At 35.0% G+C, this 20,197-nt stretch overlaps 1 long non-coding RNA gene and 2 other non-coding genes across 4 annotated transcripts in view; all 3 read right to left on the bottom strand.

The window, feature by feature from the left end:
- LOC143652214 (uncharacterized) overlaps nucleotides 1-20,197 on the bottom strand; it is an 81,591-nt gene that overhangs the window by 49,082 nt on the left and 12,312 nt on the right. For both annotated transcript variants that reach the window (XR_013160492.1, XR_013160493.1), the window contains 3 exons: nucleotides 10,840-10,925; nucleotides 9,498-9,580; nucleotides 1,477-1,562 (listed from right to left, as the gene is read on the bottom strand). This is a non-coding gene — a long non-coding RNA (uncharacterized LOC143652214). The remainder of the gene's footprint in view (nucleotides 1-1,476; nucleotides 1,563-9,497; nucleotides 9,581-10,839; nucleotides 10,926-20,197) is intronic.
- On the bottom strand, nucleotides 825-899 carry LOC143652865 (small nucleolar RNA SNORD113/SNORD114 family). The gene has a single exon (XR_013160915.1). It is a non-coding gene; the product is annotated as a small nucleolar RNA SNORD113/SNORD114 family (small nucleolar RNA).
- On the bottom strand, nucleotides 10,088-10,159 carry LOC143652870 (small nucleolar RNA SNORD113/SNORD114 family). Its single transcript, XR_013160919.1, has one exon. It is a non-coding gene; the product is annotated as a small nucleolar RNA SNORD113/SNORD114 family (small nucleolar RNA).

Here is a 20,197-nt window from a genome sequence, read left to right as displayed (position 1 = left end):
TTTATTATTCAGGGAATGATCATCCCACATTCTTAGTTTTCTAAGAGAAAACCAAAAGTGAATAAACTAACAACAACCTAGAACTAAAACACTATGACTTGCAAAGGTCTACATACACCTTTCACAAAATAGGAAGATCCTAGAACTTTCCACAGATAATTTGCTATGGAAAACAAGATTAACCAGCACTTTAATAACATAACATATGCTCCTAATTAGTGTGTGGTTTGCTGACTTCTATACAACTGATTGAGTTATAATATTATGTATTATTTCTCTTCTAAGAAGACATCAAAGGCTGTGAGTACACAGGCACTGGACAAGACCACTAAATGATATGTATATTTGTTACGTTTTAAAAAATTGCTTTAAGAAAAATGTTAAAAGATTGGATTAAATATAAGTGTTTCCATATAAACCATTCTCATCATTGTTCTTTGCTTGGCTCTCAACTTTGTGGTTATTTAACCAACTGATGTAAATGGGTTTCCATTTCCTTCATAAAGCAATCAACCAGCAACCCACCATAAAAACAGAAAAGAAACACTGGATCTTATGCACAAATGAAAGCAGTAAGAGACTTGCCTTTGAATTTATTGGGCATCAAAGTCTCCAACCGATTTTAATCTTAATTCATGTTTCATTACATATTTTACTAATAGGTGCATGACTTGACCTCTTGTTTGTTATTCATTGACCAAATTCTTTATTAGTGGGTTGATTTTATAATAAAAACACAATCTATGCCCAAGAACCACAAAAGCCAAGGACATGGTGCTGCCGGCTCATTTCCCAGAGTAGGAATAACTACATGTCTCTCTGTAATGGACCTCAGAGTTACAGATGGGTGTAATCAAAATAGTTCTTTCAGATACCCCATGGCACTCATCATTGATCCATGTGACCAACAATACAATCACAAAATTCCAGGAATAAGATTTTCCCATCAGTGACTCTTTCTGCATAGTGCTAAGAGATGACAGCTCCTCTGCAATGGTCCTTGGAGACCATGTGTGGATCACCTAATGTCTATGCTTCACATAAGATCCACATTCATCATTGGTCTTTCTGTGGTCCACTTTCATTTAATTGACCCAGATTTTAAAGATAGGTCAATGAAAAGTGGTGAAACTACCATCTGCCATCACCTCTGAAACCCTCACAGTATCTTCCCTATTCTTGCAGAGTTATCAGCCAGGACCATACCAATATGGAAATGTTTAAATCATTTGTGGTAGAAAAGAAAATACAATCTTAAACAGTTCTGGAAAGGAATGAAATGCCTACTATTATTTTTAAATCACCTCAGCTGTGCCAGATTAAACATAATTTTTGGTTCATAACACATTCCCATCACTGGTAAATGCCTGTATTATTTTCTTTAATTTCTTTTATATATGTAGACATTTATTCCTCTGGAATACTTCATGAAACAAAACATCCCAACTGAGAACACAAACTTTGGATCTTACTTACATTTGCCTCTTTGTTTTTAACCATGGAGCTGACTGCCAAGATTTCCTTTCATAGAAAATGAATAAATCAGCTGTCCTGTGAGCATTCTGTGGAGGAAATAGGCAGATTGAGCACAGACTTAGAGTTTTGAATGGACATTAGTTATGGAGAGCTAGATAATAAACTTTGGTCTAAGAATACAATTTTTTCAACTAATCCAATATTTTATTTTTCATGTTAAATAATATAATAACCACTGTTGAATCACCATCCTACATAAGAATAAGAGCTAGGACTAAAATAAATATCTGCATAAATGAACAGCCTACCCATATAGGTAAGAGACTGCTCTTAAAGGGCCTGATTCATGCAGAAGTAGGTAACCATAAATCTATTTGCCAGCACATTCTCCCATTGTCCAAAACTCCCCTATTTGATGTTTACTTACATTATTCTCTATGCCTTCTGCCCTATGTTCCATAGTCACAGAACTTACAGCCAAATACTTCATCAGAGATGGATTAAATCAGCCATGAGATGTCAATTTATTTTAGAAAAATTGAAAATACAATAAAGCAGTACAGATTTAAGTTATTTTTTCTTGATATTGGTCAAAAGGACTAGATTAATCATAAACCCTTGTTCATGGCAGTTTCATCATTGTCCTAAGAATGGCACTCGGTTATTTATTCATTTTTTTTTTAATTTACTCTCAAATAATACAGTGAACACCCCTAAACCACCAAGAACAAAGTCTATTACAAATACCTTTATACCTTAATAGATTTAACAGAATACATGATCATTTTAATAGATGTTACTTTCACAAAATTAGGTACATGTAAGCCCTTGCTTCACAGCCCATCCTAGGTGATGACCCACGCTTGATTATACTTTATGCGATCATATTATTCCCTTATTCATTTAATTACTCATAGAATGATCTGCCAATATGTTTATTATGTAAAGAAAATCAAAACGGTAAATCAGCCAATATTCCAGAACTTAAATATTAAGTACAACAATATGCATTTTATCAAAAAAGGGGACAAACCCAGGTTTTTTAATGATCAGCAGTAATGAAAACTAAATTAATGCTTATCATTGTCCCTTACAACACGTTCGTCATTGATCTGTGCTTTGTCTTCTTTTAAATAATTATGATAGGACTCCATTCACTCAATTATAAAAATACATCAATATCAGTGAATTCAAAGACACCAAAAATAAATCCTAAATGATATTAACATCTGTCTATATACTGATTAGTCACAGAAATAGCTAACTAGATCATTTTGGGGTTGTTACAAAAGTTAGTGAATGCAATCTAATCAATCTTGACTCTTTTCAAATGATATACTGTCAATTTGTCCTTAATTGTCCCACATCCAATTAGGTATATACGTAATCAATTATCCATTCATGTAAGTTTTCACTTTTCCTAAAGAAAAAAAAAAAAAAACACCAGCTACTCACCAACAACATTCACTCTTATATACAGCTATCTTCTTATATTCCATACCCAAAGTGTAAAGGCTTTGATCTATTTATTTCACTGGAACTGAGCACTTTCCAACTATACTAATCCTGCTCCTTATTTCATTGTACAGTTTCCTAATTGGTCTGAGCATGGTCCTCCAACTCTTCATTCATTCACATATTTCGTTTTTTATTCATGCACTGATTTACTTATAAAACTGTAATTTATACTCAAGACCTCAATAGACCAAAAACAGGCTCTTACTCTTACTAACAAGTGCAGTATACTCATTTTCCGCAGAGACAATAGGCATTTTCTTTTTTGGATAGACCTCAGAGGTAAAATTCTTGATCCATACACCCTAGGATGCTCATCACTGATACTGGCCTGGAGTTCTTTTTCTTCATTCATTTACACCTTTGTTTATTGATTCACTCATTGATTCACTAACAAAAACAAAATCAACATACAGGAACCACAAAATCTCAAAATAACTCTGAAACTGCTAAGATCAACAGAGCATACAGACCACATTTCTCCTTACAATGAACCTCAATGACAACCTAAGGGACTGACCAACCTCCTTGCTTCTCAGAGACCCTGCACCCATCACTGCGCCCGGCTTGCTCTTTATCACTGAACTTACCCATATGTTAAATATGGTCTGATGAACTGACCGTGGGCCCACCAGCTTAGTCCATGAGGACACAAACATGTTCTGTCTTTTCATGTATTCTCCTTACCGGGTCCACACCCCAGGTTACTTGAGGAAATGTTAATTAACTGTGGCCCCCAAAATAAAATATGTTATCAGCTTTGAAAGAGACTGAAATGCCCTCCATTTTTTTTTTTAATGGGCTCAATTGAATTGAACTGTAATAACCTAATTTTGGTTTTGTTCATAATATCTCCTATCAGGGGTAAATGCATGGGGCTTTTTGTTTCGTTTAAATATGTGCCCCTTCTATTTCTCTGAGATAATAAATGCATAATGAATAAAATAAAACAAACAGAATCAAGAAAATGAACCTCGGTTGTGCCAAACTGGATTAATTAGAAACCTGAGTTCATTTCCATCATAGACCCATCGGGCACCTTTTGGTTTTATTAGTGTATTTAGCCATTGATTTCTTTGACATAATTTAGTAATGAAGATACCACCTAAAACAAAGACGTGAATTTTGACTGCTAACAGATTCTGAACAACAACAAAAAAAAAAAACAGTATCTTTATTGTTATTGAGTGGTTCAACCAGCTCTGGTGTTTTCATTCTGTAATACAAAATGTACATTTTATAAAGGATGGAACAGCACAGATTTAATTTTTTAATGAACTTGAGTAGTGAGATACTAGATTAATCATAACCCTTGCTTCCTATCATATTCTCATTATTGACTCAAGGATGACACTTTCTTTTATGTATTGACTTATGGACTACTTAATTTTTAATAATATAATGAACACTGTTGAATCCACTACCCAATACATATGAAACAAATATAACTGTTACAAGTATTCATTTATATACTCTATAATCACATAGTTCACAGCCTTATTAACCTTTGTTCATGGATCTTAGTGTGCATTACTGAGAGTTTGACATGAAGAGATGCTCCAATATTTACCCTAACTTATGTATTTACTGACACACTCATCTTCTCCTTTTATTTAATTACTTAAAGAATAGCTTGATCATCTATTCATTTCACACAAAAAAATAGTAAACCCACCACTAACGCAGAATTGAAATACCATTTCATGCAAGCCCTAATACATACTTCATCCAAAGTGGGAAGAGTCTCAATTTCTTTTTCCTTATCTAAAAACTGGACTAAACAGCATCTTTGTTTCATGACACGTGGTTTTCACTGGCCATGTTCTGCCATCTTTTAAATAATTGTTTGAGATGTGAACTCATTCATTTCTTCACTTTTAACAATACATCAAAATCAAAGAAAGCCAAGGCACTGGAAAAGAACATTGACAAATACTGATCATACTATCCACAGATATAATTGGCTAGATCTCTTTATAAAAAATGAAATTCAGTGAACAGAAGAGAATTAACCATACTGACTATCACATTCTCAAAATTGGTCCATGCTTGGCCTTCTTTCAGTTTTGAAACTGTTTAAACAATTATTTTTTCTTTTCCAAATTAAAACCAATAATCAGCTATCCATCAGCAATCCAAAACAACAGGGACACTCATGGGATTGGACATATCCCCTACAGAATAAGGTAAAGAGCCTTGATCTATTTATGTTATGGAATTCAGTGCTACAGAAAATTATAATAATCCTTGTTTCATTGCACACTTGCATAATTAGTCCACATATTCCTCTTTGTCTTCATTCACTAACATATCTTAATTTATTCATGCAGTGACTGCCTTATACAATTCATATACATGCAGAACTAAAGATCAAGAATCAAAGAACCAGATCATGACTATTCCTGACTTTTGTTACCATTTCCTCTTCCAAAGGAAATAACTAGGTGTCTTTTTTTAACGGACTTCAAAGTTTAAGTTTAATCACAGTCTTTGATTCATGCATCTCGGGATATCCATCATTAGTCTATGCTTGACCAATTGTTTATTGCTTTATTTATTGATACACCAATAACAATGAAATCACTAGTAAAATATAATCCATTCTCATGAATCAAAACACCTAAGGCCAAGAGCCTTGAATATTACTAATATCTGTTTATATGCCCTTTTCCCACAGAGCTAATAGATGAAGCCAATGGACCTCAGAGTTGCACAAATAAATTAACCAACGTCCTTGTTGCATATCAGTTCCACGTTAGCCACTGGTTCACAATTTGACCCTTTTTCATTAAAGATCGTCCAATGAATAACCAAAAGACCATATCCATAACAAGAAGCCTGATGATATTGTCAACTTGCTCCCCACTCAAGAAATTAACAGCCTGATCTTTATCAATGGAAAGTTATTTAAATGAATTGCAGTGCAAAAATAATCACATTTTTTATGGGACTTCAACAGAATTGAATCAAATAAATCATAAACCCCAATTCACAGCACATTCCCATCACTGGCCCATGCATGGGGTTCTTTGGATTTATTTATGAATACAGCCATTCATTACTTTGAAATAATTCAGGCAAAACCCCTACGCCAACTTCTAAACCAAGAACAATTTACATCAACATCTCCTCTGTTTATCCACAGAGATGAAAGCCACAATCTTTATCATTAGGGAATGATTAAATCTGCTGTGGTATATTCAACTTAAAGAAGTGAAAAACAGATCTTCTAAAGAAAGAACAAACCTACAGTTAGATATTTTTTAGTGGATGCTAATTTCATAGTACTAGTTTAATCATAAACTTGTGTCATCTCATATTCTCACCACAGTCCAAGAATGGCACTCCTTATTTACTGACTTACTTTTTATTTTTAAATAATACCATATCTCTCATCAATATAAATCCACATATGCCCTATTCATAAATTTAAAAGCTAGGTGATTTGCTTTTAATCTAATTCACTTTCACAAAATGGGATAAATTTAAATCCTTATTTTATGTCCTATTCTTCTCACCAGTAGCCAATAATTTTTCTGACATATATCAAGTGATTTATTTATTTATTCATGTATATAATTGTGGTTGGAATACATTAATTATCTACCCATTTTTCTAAAGAATTCCTACACTCAAATTTCTACATGGACTTTACTCAATGGAAGAGAAACTTGGAGCTCTATTTCTTTATCAAGACAACAGCTGGATATAACAGGAATAATGCATTATCTTTAATTCAAAATACATATTCCTCATTGGCCCATGCTCTGCTTTCTTTTGAGTAACTGGTCTAGATATGAATACATTCAGTATACCCCATAACAACACTCGTTATACCCTATAACAACACATCAATATCACTGTAAAACAAGACACTCGACAAGAACATCTAATATGTGTCTATATGTTCATGGCCCACAGGTATAGTCAACTAAATCCCTTCTTGATATAAAAAAATAAAACTCAGTGAACAAAGTTGGATTAATCTTAATTACAGCTCACAACACAATTTCTATGTTGGTCTGTGTTTAAGCAATTATTTATTTATGGAAACTCTTTTTTCTCTTTTCTAATTAGAGCCACCAAACAACAAATCAAAGCAACCATGAACTCCAGTATATCCATCCTGTTGCGTTTATGGAAAGGGCTAAGAGCTTTGACCTAGTTATCTTATGGGACTCAGTGTGTCAAATATACAATAATAATAATCTTTGCTTTATTATATAATTTCATAATTGGTCCATGTGTAGCCCTCCTTGTCCTCCCTCATTTACACAGCTTTTTACCCATTCATGGGTTCATTTCCCAAAAAGTTTATCTTGTCTCTTTTTGCAATGGACCCAGATTTCCAGATTGGGATATATCAAATTTTGGATTAAGATCTAACTCCCCACCCCAAGACTCATCATTGGTCTAGGCTTTGTATCTTTTTCTTCAGTCCTTTATCCCTTCTTTATTGATTCATTCACTGATTCAATGATAATATAATCAATACATATGCATTACGAAATCCAAGGAAGAGATCCTTGAGCTGTTACCATATGCTTATTTCACTGAGAACTAATGCACGAGATCTCCTTTAGCAATGGCTCTCAGTGTGGCATAAAGAATCAATCCACATTCCTTCTACCTATCGATCCCCAATTCATCACTGGTCCAAGCATACCCTCCTCATTTAATCCGTACATTTTTTAAAGATGGTTGCAATGACCAACCATGAAACCCATCATCTTATCCTAAAATCCAAGTGTGATTGACAGTATCTTCCTATGTGCTCCTTCTCAACTAAACCATTTGAAGGCTGAAATCTTGAAATTGACTGCATTATAAATATAAAACAGAGTAAATAGCTCTGAAAATGTATGAAACACTCTCCATCTATTCTTAGGGGCCTCAGTGTACAAAATGGAATTAAATACCATTATCCTTGGTTCAGAATATGTTCCCACCTTTGGTGACATACATCACTTTCTAAATTTTATAATTGTCATGTAGCTATTTGTTACTTTGAAATATGATAGTGAATACACACATGAACAATTTCTCCTAACCAAGAGCAAAACATTGAATGTTATTCACATCAATATTTACATTCCTTAACCACAGAAGTTTCAGCCAAGGCCTTCATCATTAGATATTGATCAAATCAGTGATGGTGCATTAATTCTGAGGTTAAAAGCATATTTCCAAAGTAATTCAAATATATATATATGAACATACTTGTGAACATATGAATATATGAACATACTCATTCATTCATATATATATTAAATTATAGATTATGATCATGTCCTGTTTATAATTATATTAGCATACAATTATAATATAATTCGCTGGACAAAAACCTTGCATACTATTAACTTTTGCGCATGTGCTTGTTGCTCACAGTAAACTAGATTAAGTTCATCATAAATTCTGTCATAGAACATAATCTCATCCTTGGTCCATGATTACTCTTTTTTTTACAATTAGTTAACTAATTATTTACTTTTCCCTTTTCTAAATGAAATAAATAATCAGCAATCCACCCTCAATACATTATGACAACATCTAATCTTGCATCCATCTGTCTATCTACTGCTGCTGAAAGGGGTCACACCTTGACCTACTGATTTTACAAGTCCTCAGCACTTGAGAAATGCATAAACAATAACCTTTACTTCAAAGCATATATGCATAATTGAGCAATGCATGGTTTTCCTTGTCTTCATTCATTTTCTCATTTCTTTCTTTATCTGTGCATTAACTCACTGATTTAAAAAACCCATACCCAAGCAATACAAAGGTTCAAGAACAAGATCCTGGCTATTCCCTTAGGCTACCAGCAACATCTTCACATGGAGGGAATAACTAGATCTCTTCTTGCAGTGGACCTTGGAGTTGAAGGGTTTAAATCAAAAAGCCTTGACTCATATACCCCAGAATGTGTGTCAAAAATAGCCACTTTTTCCCTTCTCCATTCATTTCTTCCTTTCTGGATTCATTCTCAAATGCATAACTTACAATACAGTCAATATTCATAAGGTAGGAATGCCAAAAACAAGAGGCACAAAACTTTTCCCACAGAGGTAAGCAAACTTGACCTCTTTAATCAACGCATCTCATTGCACACAGAGTGGCACGCACAGTTTAATCAACATGTATGCTTCTTAACAATGCCATATTCATCACTGGCCTTTGCTTGTCTCCCCTTTTATTTCATTTGTCCATGTTTTCAGGACAAATGGAAGAAATGAACAACTCTGAACGCACATCTTCCCTGTCACCTAGAACCATGTCATTTTCTTCCATCTTCCTAGGTTTTCCACTCCACAAGTTAAAAAAACTTTGATCTTTAAGGGAGGAATATCTAAATATACACTTTTTGCAGCAATAAAATGGTACATTACACAACCTTCAAAATGATTAATCATAAAACTTGTTTATATGTATAACCAGTTTTCAAAACTTCCTTGAACACCCACAAGCTTCCCAAACTGAGCACATGAACTTTGACAATTACTTACATGGGTCTCTATGCTCCTCACCCACAGAGTAACAACAATCCTCATCATTACAGAACGACTGAGACAGCTGCGGTGAGTTCATTCTGTAGAGCGAAAAACCGAGTTAAAATGATAGCCCACAGTAGATACGTTTAAATGAATGTTACCTTTGCATGGCCAGATTAATCATAAAGCTAGGTCATAGCACATTCTCATTAGCGATGAAAAACTGCACTCTTTTTTATTTATCAGCTTATTTTATTTTTAATTTTAAACAGTGCAGTGAACATTGCTGAGTCCAACCCCCAACTTAACAATAAGACTTTCAACTATTAAGATGCATGGCCATCTACTCTCTACTTTTATTTATAGTCTAAGGATCACTTGTAATAAACTTTATGCAGAATTCATATAGTTAAAGCCTGATTATGCCATATTTGCACTAATAATCCCCACCTAATCTACTTTATGACTTTATGAATTCTTTTATTTGTTTAACTGCCCATAGATTAATCTGATTATGTAGGCCCAAGAAACAGTTCCTTGACTGTCCTGAACTTTTGCTCTGAACTCCTTTCCCTTAAGAAGGAATAATTAGGTCTCTTTCAACAGCGGACCTCAGAGTTTAGGGTTTAATCAAAATTCTTGATTCATATACCCCAGAACTACTCATCATTGATCCATGCTTGACATTATCTTCATTTACTTATTTATACACTATTTGATCGTTTGAGCATTGTTTATTGATTCCTTCATTCGTTATTTCACTAATTAAAATAAAATAATTTCCAAGCATCACAAAAACTCAAGAATAAGATTTTTAATCTTGCAGAGAACTGCTTATAGGCTCATTCCTCTTAGAGCTAACAGGTAAGATCGCTTTTTAATTGGACTTCAGTGTAGCATGTATTGATTAATCAAAAGCCTTGCTTCATACCACCCCCAGTGTCTCTCTGCCTTCCACTTACTCATCTTTCAATTAATTTCTTCATATTTCAGAGCTGATAAAATGAACAACCATGAGCCAACCATCTTAGCCCCAACCAGAACTGATCATTCTTTCCCACCTCCTAGGTGTTCCCCCTCGATGATTTAATATAGCTATTTTCCAAAAGAAGTTTTTAATGGTACAAAAATAAAATACACTATTAAGCAGCTGTGAAAATGAATGCAACTTGGCTTTTAGTGGCGCTCAACTGTCCTAAAATGGATTACTATGAACCCTTAGTTCATTATACAATCCCATTACTGGCCCATGCATTGGTGTACTTTGATTTTATTTATTTTATGTTCATACCCACTTATCCCTCTGAAATAACCCCATGGACCATTTCAACCCAAGAAAATAAACTCTGCTACTTACATGAGACCCTTTGCTCCGTATCTCCTGGGGTGACAAGCAATATCTTCATCACTAGATAATGATACATCAAATTTGCTGTATTGAATCTGTGGAGTAAAAGGCAGACTTTAAAAAAGGGAAGAGGCAGTGGGGGATTAGATTTTTTTTTAAAAGGTGATTAGTACTCCTGAATCCTTGGTTTGAATCATGTTCCCACTATTGGCCAAGAATAATCTTTCTATTTATTGATTCATTTAATTATTAACTTATATAATATAGTGGCTCCCAGCAGAAGAATAAGTATCATGCCTATTTTAAATGCTATCTCTTAAACCCTACCCACATAAATACCTGCCTAGATATTCTTTTTATGGGCCTTGCTTGCTCAGAATTAGATAAATTTACACCCTTATATCCTGACATATTCTTGCCAGTGGTTCACGCTTGATTCTACTTTATAAATTTATGCATCTATTCATTTATCAGTTTATTCTTCTTTATTTACTCATGGAATGAGCTATAAGCTCATGCCCCACAAAAGCAGTAAATTAGGTTTACTGCTCACAATCATAGGGTTTAATCAAAATCCTTCACTCAGACATCCCAGGGAATCTATCCATCACTGGTCCAGACTTCGGACATTTTTCTTTACTCATTTATACATTTCTTTACTGATTCATTCATTTTCTGACTAATGATTCAGTAATAAAGACACAAGAATCACAAAAAAAGCAAAACTAAGATCTATGAATATTGCTCATTTCTGTCTTAAGCTCATTTTCCCCACAGCTAAACCACTAGGGTCTCTTTCTGTAATGGACATCACTGTGGCACATGTGCACCAACCCACATTCTTTATGAAATCCCACACTCATCACTGGCCCCACTCAGTCCTCTTATTTGTCTTTCTTTAATTTAAATGTGATGAAGAACATGCAGGAACCTCTTGCTTTACTTTACAAATAGAACACTGATATTTTTCCTTGAATTTTTCTCTCTCAAAGGCTAGAGACCTAAATATTTATCAATGGTGAAATGTTTAAATCAACAGTGGTGAACAGTAAAATGAAATATTAAACAACTATAAAATGAATGAAGCATCCTCTTCCATCTTTTTTCTAATGGACTCTACTTGTTTAGAATCAGATTAATCTAAAATTTTGTTTCATGCTACATTTTCACCAATGCACTATACTTCATCCTCTTATTGTATATATTTATTTACTTATTTATTCTTTATTATTTTAGTCATATTCAAATTTAACCTTGTGTCTATTTTCTAAAAAGTAATTAATTAATTAATAAGGGTAAATCCACCAAATGCCCCAACTGAAATAACATGGGTCTGTCTGTAAACTTTAAAACAAACCATCAAGAGCCTAGACTTGATATCCTTTATGTGGACATCAGCAACGTAAATATGAATTAATCCTAATACTTGTTCTATAACCTACGTTCATCAACGATTCATGACTTGTCGTCTTTCAACTAACTGATTGTGACATTAAGGATTCATTCATTCCCTTATAATCAATAACTAGGAAACAACAAAAAAGTGATCAAAACCTCTGAATAAAATTAACATCTTTGAAAGAAAAAATAGTTGGAGGATTCACACTTCCCAATTTCATAACCTAGTACAGTGGTTCAGTGGCTCACTTTCCAGGCAGGAGACCCGGGTTCAATTCCCGGACCATGCACCTAAAAAAAAAAAAAAAACCTCGAGGGAAAGATCAGGCTCTTCAACAACTACTATTGGAAAAACTAGATACCCGCATGCAAAAGAATGAAAGTGGACCCCTACCTCAGACCACACACACACAAAAAACTCAAAATGTATCAAAGACCTAAATATAAGATCTAAAACTATAAAAACCTCTTAGACGAAAATATAGGAAAGTATCTTAGGGCCTTTTATTAGGCAATGGACACTTAAGACTTTACACGAAAAGCATAAGCAACAAGAGAGAAAATACATAAATAGAACTTCATGAGATTTAAAACTTCTGTACAACTGAGGAGATTACCAAGAAAGTGAAAAAACAAGCAACAGAATGACGGAAATATTTGGAAACCATCTTTCTGATAAGGGTTTCATATCCAGAATATATGAAGAACTCTACAACTCAACAAGACAAACAACCCAATTAAAAAGGAGGCATAGTGATGTCATCAACATGGCGATGTGAACACCCCTGGAAATAGCTTCCCCAGAGATTTAGTGAACAAAAAAGGCAAATTCCACTTGCTTTGAACTCTGGAGGACGGCAGAGACTGGAGAAGGACTCCACAAATGCTGAATCAAAGAAACAGAAAAATCTTAGGCAGGCACAGTCAGTCCCAGGCCGCCAGCTTGTTCCCCTTTCCCTTGACCTCACTCTATCCCACACGCTCAGGAGCCACCCCAAGGCAGCACAGCCCTGAGTCCCTTTCACTGCGGACAGAGCATGGAGACCTGATTCACAGCAGTGAGTGAGAACGCCAACATATCCAGGCACAGGGACCCAAGTCCCCAGAGACCCAGGGTGGAAAAGCTGCATACAAAAGGGCCCGGGGAGGTATAAAAAAAGAAAGACAGAGACCACAGAACTCCTGGCAAGAGCTGTTGTGACCAATCGAGTTTCAGCCAGCTGGACGACTTAAAGACAAATGGACTCTTCTGTAGTGACCCACCTTTCTGGATTGACCCTATCTGGCTCCCTAGGGCAGGATACCCTAATGGGGAAGAAACCCCACAGAGGGGAAAAAAGGAGAGGGGAAGGGATGGGAGGGGTATTTAAACTGAAATGCTGTAAGATAGGATGGGACCCAGAACTGAAAATATAAGGAAAATGTGGCACTGAGTGATGGTAAGAATTTAAACAAATCACAGGAGCTGGGGAGAAAAGTCTGCACAAAAACAAACAAAACAGATCAAGATTCCTGGAGAAAGAACAGAGAAAAGGAAGCTCTCTCCTGGAGGCAAAACAATTGCACAGAAAGTACAATCTTAAAAATTGATTACAAGTTTGAGTCATTTCCCCTGCTTAAAACCTGGCAGTGGCTTTTTGCCTACAACTCATCAAGAAAAAATAGGAGGCGTTTACCAGGCTGATTCAGTCCATCGACTGCAAATATCGGAAGTACTGCTTCCCTTGACTACGACATTTACTGGGTTTGCTTTAAAACAGGGAATAAGCTGCTACTTACGGTATTACTGTAGACAGACTAGAGACAACTCCTCAAGTCATCAACCCTGAAAGCGGAAACCATCTAACTATGATTCCTTTCTAATGAGGGCACTTTCCATGACCAAGATTCCCGGGATTGCAATGAAAAGACGCCATAAAGAAGACAGTGGAGAGTGAAGGAAGGCTTTTAGAGCTATTAAAATCAACAGAATAACAAGAAGCTGAATTAGTAATCAAATACTTCCACAAAGAAAAACCTGGGCCTAGACAGTGTCCCTGACGGGTTCTGTGAAGGATCCTTCACAAACTGCCTGAAAACAGAAGAGGAGGTAACACTTACCAACTCATTTTACAGACAAATATTATCCTGATACCAAAACCAGACAAAGAAATCTTAAGATAATTACAGGTCAATAACCCATAGCAATATAGATGTAAACATTCTCAAAAAAAATTACTGTACTAAACCCTGCAACCTATAAAAAGGATTACATATCATGACCAGTGGCATGTATCCCAAAATTGCAAAATTGGTTTAACATATGAAAATTCATCACAGTAATGCATATTTTTTAAAAAAAAACAAAACTCTATGATCGTATCAATACAAAAAGTGTCTGACGGACTCCTACACCATTTTGTGATTTAAAAAAACTCTCAACAAACTAAAATTAGAAGAGAACTTCATCAACCTGGCAAAAGTCATCTATGAAAAACCCAGTTAGCATCATGAGTATGCTGAAAGACTGAAAGCTTTCCTCTGCAGATAAGGATCTCTGCTCTGGCCACTTCTATTCAACACTGTATGGGGAAGTTGTAGCTAGTGAAATTAGGTAACAAAAGGAAATGAAAGGCATCCAGATTGGAAAGAAACAAAACTATATTTGTAGATAACATGATCTTATTTATACATATTATTTAAACTCTAAAAAATCTTTCTTAGTTCGTCAAGGCTGCTATAACAAATATCACAGAATGCTTGGCGTAAACATCAGGAATTTATGATCTCACAGTTTTGGAGGCTAGGAGTCCAAAAATTAAGGAGTTGGCAGGATCGTGCTTTTCCTGAAGTCTGTAGCATGTTGCCAGTGACTTGTTGCAACTCAGTCTCTACCTCTGTCACATGGCCAGTTGTCTCCTTCTGTCTCCCCCTCCTGTGTCCAAATTTCCTCTCCTTATAAGAACTCCAGTCACACTGAATTAGGGCCCACCCTGATACAGTTTGGTCTCATCTAAACTAATAGCATCTTCAAAGATCTTATTTACAAATGGGTTTACGTTCACAGGGCCAGGGATTAGAATTTGAACATGTCTTTTGGGGGGACATGATTCAGTCCATGACAAAATAATAATAATAATAATAATAAACCTATTAGCACTAATAAACAAGTGCATCAAGGTTGCAAGATGCAAGATATTTATACTAGCAATGAAAATGAAATTAAGAAAATAATTCCACTTAGCATCAAAATTAATTGAATGGAATAAAATTTGGAACAAATTTAATGAAAGGGAGTGTACAATTTGTATACTGAAAACTACGAATGACTGAAAGAAATTAAGGACTTAAATAAATGGAAAGCCTTCCCATATTCATGGATTGAAAAATCCAATATTGTTAAGATGTCAATACTTACCAAACTTATCTATCTATGGATTTAACACAGTACCTATCAAAATCCTGGCAAAGTTTTCTTTTTGTGTTTTTTTGGGGGGGGCGGTTGGTTTTTTTGCAGTAATTGATCTTAATGTTCATATAGAAATGCAGGAAACTCAAAAGACCTAAAAGGATCTTGAAAAAGAACTAAGTTGGAAGACTTATGCTTCCTAATCTCAATAAGAAGAAATATATAGATAAATGTAATAAAATTGAGAACCCAGAAAAACCTGTATGTTGATTTTCCTCATGGATGTTAAGACAATTCACTGTGGAAAGAACAGCCATTGCAACAAATGGTGCTAGAACAACCGGATAGCCACACACAAAAGAATGAACTTAGACCCTTATCTCTTTTGAAGGATAAAGACGGATAACTGCTGGAGACCTGGGTTCGATTCCTGGTGCCTGCCCATGTAAAAAAATAAAAAAAGAAGAATGAAAAATCAAGTGTTGATGAGATACGGAGAAACTGGGACCCTCAAACATTGTTGAAGGGAACATAAATTGGTACAGTTCAGCATCTGCTTTGGAAAACTCAAAAAGTTACCATATGACCCATAATTCTTCTGGGTATATATTCAACAGAAGTGAAAGCCTATCTTCCAAAATCTTGTACACAAATGCTCATAGCCGCATTATTCATAACAGCCAGAGAGTGGAAACAACCCATATATCCATAACTGATATACGAATAAACATAATGTGATATATCCACATGTTAAAATTATCATTTGGCCATTTTTTAAAAGTAATGATACAGGGTGGACCACAGTGGCTTAGCAGACAAGAGTTCTCACCTGCCATGTCAGAGGCCCAGGTTCAATTCCCAATGCCTGCCCAAGCGAAAAAAAAAAAAGTAATGATACAAATCCTCAACAAAATACTTTCAAATCTAATCCAATGGCACATTAAAAAAATTAGATAACATGACCAAGTGGGTTTTATTCCAGGTATGCAAGGGTGGTTCAACACAAGAAAATCAATTAATGTAATACATCACATCATCAAAATGAAAGGAAAAAAAACACATGATCACCTTTACGGACATAGAAAAGGCTTTTTACAAAATTCAACATCCTTTCTTGATAAAAACACTTAGAAAATAGGAAAAGAAGGAAAATTCCTCAACCTGATAAAGGGTAGCTATGAAAAGCCCACAGCTAACATCATACTCAATGGTGAAAGACAAAGCTTTCCCTGTATGTCACCACTGTTATTCAACATAGTACTGGAAGTTCTAATCAAAGCAATTAGGCAAGAAAAAATAAATAAAATGCATACAAATTGGAAGTGCAGAAGTAAAACTTTCTCTATTTGCAGATGACATGATCCTATGTATAGAAAGTTCAAAAAAACTGACAACAAAGTTACCTAGACCTAATAAACAAATTCAACAAAGTAGCAGGGTACAAGATCAACACACAAAAAACAACAGTGTTTCGATACACTAGTAATGAGCAAGCTGAGGAGAAAATTAGGAAAATTCCATTTACAATTATAAATAAAACAATTAAACACCTATGAATAAAATTTAACCAAGGATGTAAAGGGCGTGTACCTAGAAAACTATAAAACTTTGTTAAAAGAAATCAAAGAAGACCTAAATAGATGGAGAAACATTCCATGTTCATAGACTGGATGACCTCTTTAAGAAGTCAGTTGTATCCAAAATGATTTACAGATTCAATGCAATACTAATAAAAATTCTAACGGCTTACTCTGAACAAATGGAAAAGCCAGTGATAAAATTTATTTGGAGGGGTAAGGGGCCGAAAATAACCAAAAGCATCTTGAAAAAGAAAAAAGTTGGAGGACTCATACTTTCTGATTTTCAAGCATATTACAAAACTATAGTGTTCAAAATAGCATGGTACTCACACAAGGACAGATCTATTGACAAATGGAATTGAATTGAGAATTCAGAAGTAAACCTTCAAACCTATGGCCAAGTGATTTTTGATAAAACTTCCAAGTCTGTACAATTGGGGAAGAACAGCCTCTTTAGTAACTGATGCTGGGAGACCTGGATCCATACGCAAAAGAATGAAAGAGGATCCCTATCTCACACCATACACCAAAATTAACTCAAAATGTATCAAAGACCTTAATATAAGAGCCAGGCCTATGAAACTTCTAGAAGACAATGCAGGGAAGCCTCTTCAAGATCTTGTGTAAGGCAACAGTTTCTTGGACTTTACACCCAAAGCACAAGCAACAAAAGAAAAAAAAAAAGATAAATGGAACCTTATCAAAATTAAAACTTTTGTGTACCAAAGGACTTTGTCACAAAAGTAAAGGAACAACTTGCTCAATGGGAGAAAATATTTGGAAACCACATATCTGATAAGGGTTTAATATCCAGAATATATATTTTAAAAATCCTACAACTCAACAATAAAAACCAAATAGCTCAGGTGATGCAATGGTGACTCAGTGGCAGAATTCTCACCTGCCATGCCAGGGACCCAGGTTGGATTCCCCGATCCTGCCCATGCGAAAAAAATAAAAACTCAATTTAAAAGCGGGCAAAAGATTTGAATAGACGTCTCTCCAAAAAGCATACACAAATGTCTAGAAAGTACATGAAAAGATGCTTAACATCACTATCTACTAGCAAAATGCAAATAAAAACCATGATGAGCTATCATTTCATACCTATGAGAATGGCTACAACTAAAAAATAAATTACAGGTATTGAAGAGGATGTAGAGAAATAAGAACACTCATTCATTACTGGTGAGATTGTAAAATGATACAGCAGCTCTGGAAGAGTTTGGCAGTTCCTTAGGAAGCTAAGTATAGACATACCACATCACCCAGCAGTACCACTATTGGGATATACCCAGAGTTGAAAGCAGGGATATCTGCATACCAATATTCATAGAGCTTCATTTACAATTGCCAAAGGATTTGGTAAAGATTGCAATCCTGGTGTCCACAATCCTAGTGTCCATCAACCAATGAACAGAAAAAAATGTGGTACACACACACACGCGTGCACACACACACAGAAACACACAATGAAATATTGTTCAGCTGTAAAAAAGAATGAAGTCTTGATGCATGTGACAAACTGGATGAACCTATAGGCCATTATGCTGAGTGAAATATGCCAAGCACAAAAGTATAAATATTATATGATCATCACTGATATGAACTAATTATAATAAGCAAATTCATAGAGTTAGAATCTAGAATGTAGGTTACCAGGGGATTGACTGGAGTAGACAATGGAGAGCTGATGCTTAATTTGTACAGAATTTCTATTAAAGTTGACTGTAAAGGTTTGGAAATGAATGGTGGCAATGGTACGACATTACTGTGAGTATAATTAACAGTGTTGAACCATGTATGTGAATGTGGTTGAAAGTGAAAGTTTGGGGTCATGTATGTTACTAGAAAGAAAGTTAGAAGATAAATCATGGGACTGTATAACACAGTGAACCCTGTTGTGGATGACGAACTGGGGTTAATAGTATAAGAATGTTCTTTCATGAATTATAACAAACATGACACTATCATAAGATGGTAATAGTAGGGTGGTGTATGGGAAAAATATACCTAATGTAAACTGTGGACTATAACGAATAGTCATATTTCAATAGTCCTTCATCAATCGTAACAAAAATAGCACACTAATGCAGACTGTCAACAATGAGGGGGTATACGGGAACCTTATATTTTTTTACATGATTTTTCTGTAAACCTACAACTTCACTAACTAAAAATAATAATTTTTAAAAAACGGGGCTGGCCACGGTGGCTCAGCAGGCAGAGTTCTCACCTGCCATGCCAGAAACCTGGGTTCAATTCCCAGTGCCTGCCCATGCAAAAAAAAAAACGTATCCTAACTATAAAGAAACCAGACACAAAGTACTACAAATTGTATATGATCCCATTTATATAGAATGTAACTGAAATAAATCTATTGAGACAGAAATAGACTAGTGTTTAAGTAAGGCTGCGAAAGGATAGAGAGATTGAGAGGTGACTCCTTAAGGGGAACAGGGTTTTCCTTGTGAGTAATGAAAATGTTCTAAAATTGACTGTAGTGATTAATGCAAAACTGTGTGATTATAATAAAAGCCACTGACACTTTGGATAGATTATATGGAATGTGAATATATCAATAAAATTGCCTTTTAAAAAAATGGGCATAGGACTTGAACAGACACTTATCCACAAAAGATACACAAATGGCCAATAAGCATATAAAAAGATGCTCAAAATCACTAGCCATTAGGGAAATGCAAATCAAAGCCACAATGAGATACCACTTCATACCCAATAGAGTGGCTGTTGGTAAAACAAACACACAAAAACAGAAAATTTGAGTGCCGACAAAGATAAGGTGAAATAGGAACCCTCGTGCACTGCTGGTATGAATGCAAAATGTGGAGAATGGTTTGGCAGTTTCTCAAAAAGTTAAACATGGATCTACCATATGGCAAGCAATTCCACTTCTGGATTTTTACCCAGAAGAATTGAAAGCAGGGACTCAATCAAACACATACGTGTTGATCAATGTTCATAGCAGCATTATTCACAA

Source organism: Tamandua tetradactyla, chromosome 12 (genome assembly GCF_023851605.1).
Source record: "Tamandua tetradactyla isolate mTamTet1 chromosome 12, mTamTet1.pri, whole genome shotgun sequence".
NCBI lineage: Eukaryota > Metazoa > Chordata > Mammalia > Pilosa > Myrmecophagidae > Tamandua > Tamandua tetradactyla.
Note: the sequence above shows the minus strand (reverse complement) of the source record. Positions and strands in the feature narration are given on the sequence as shown.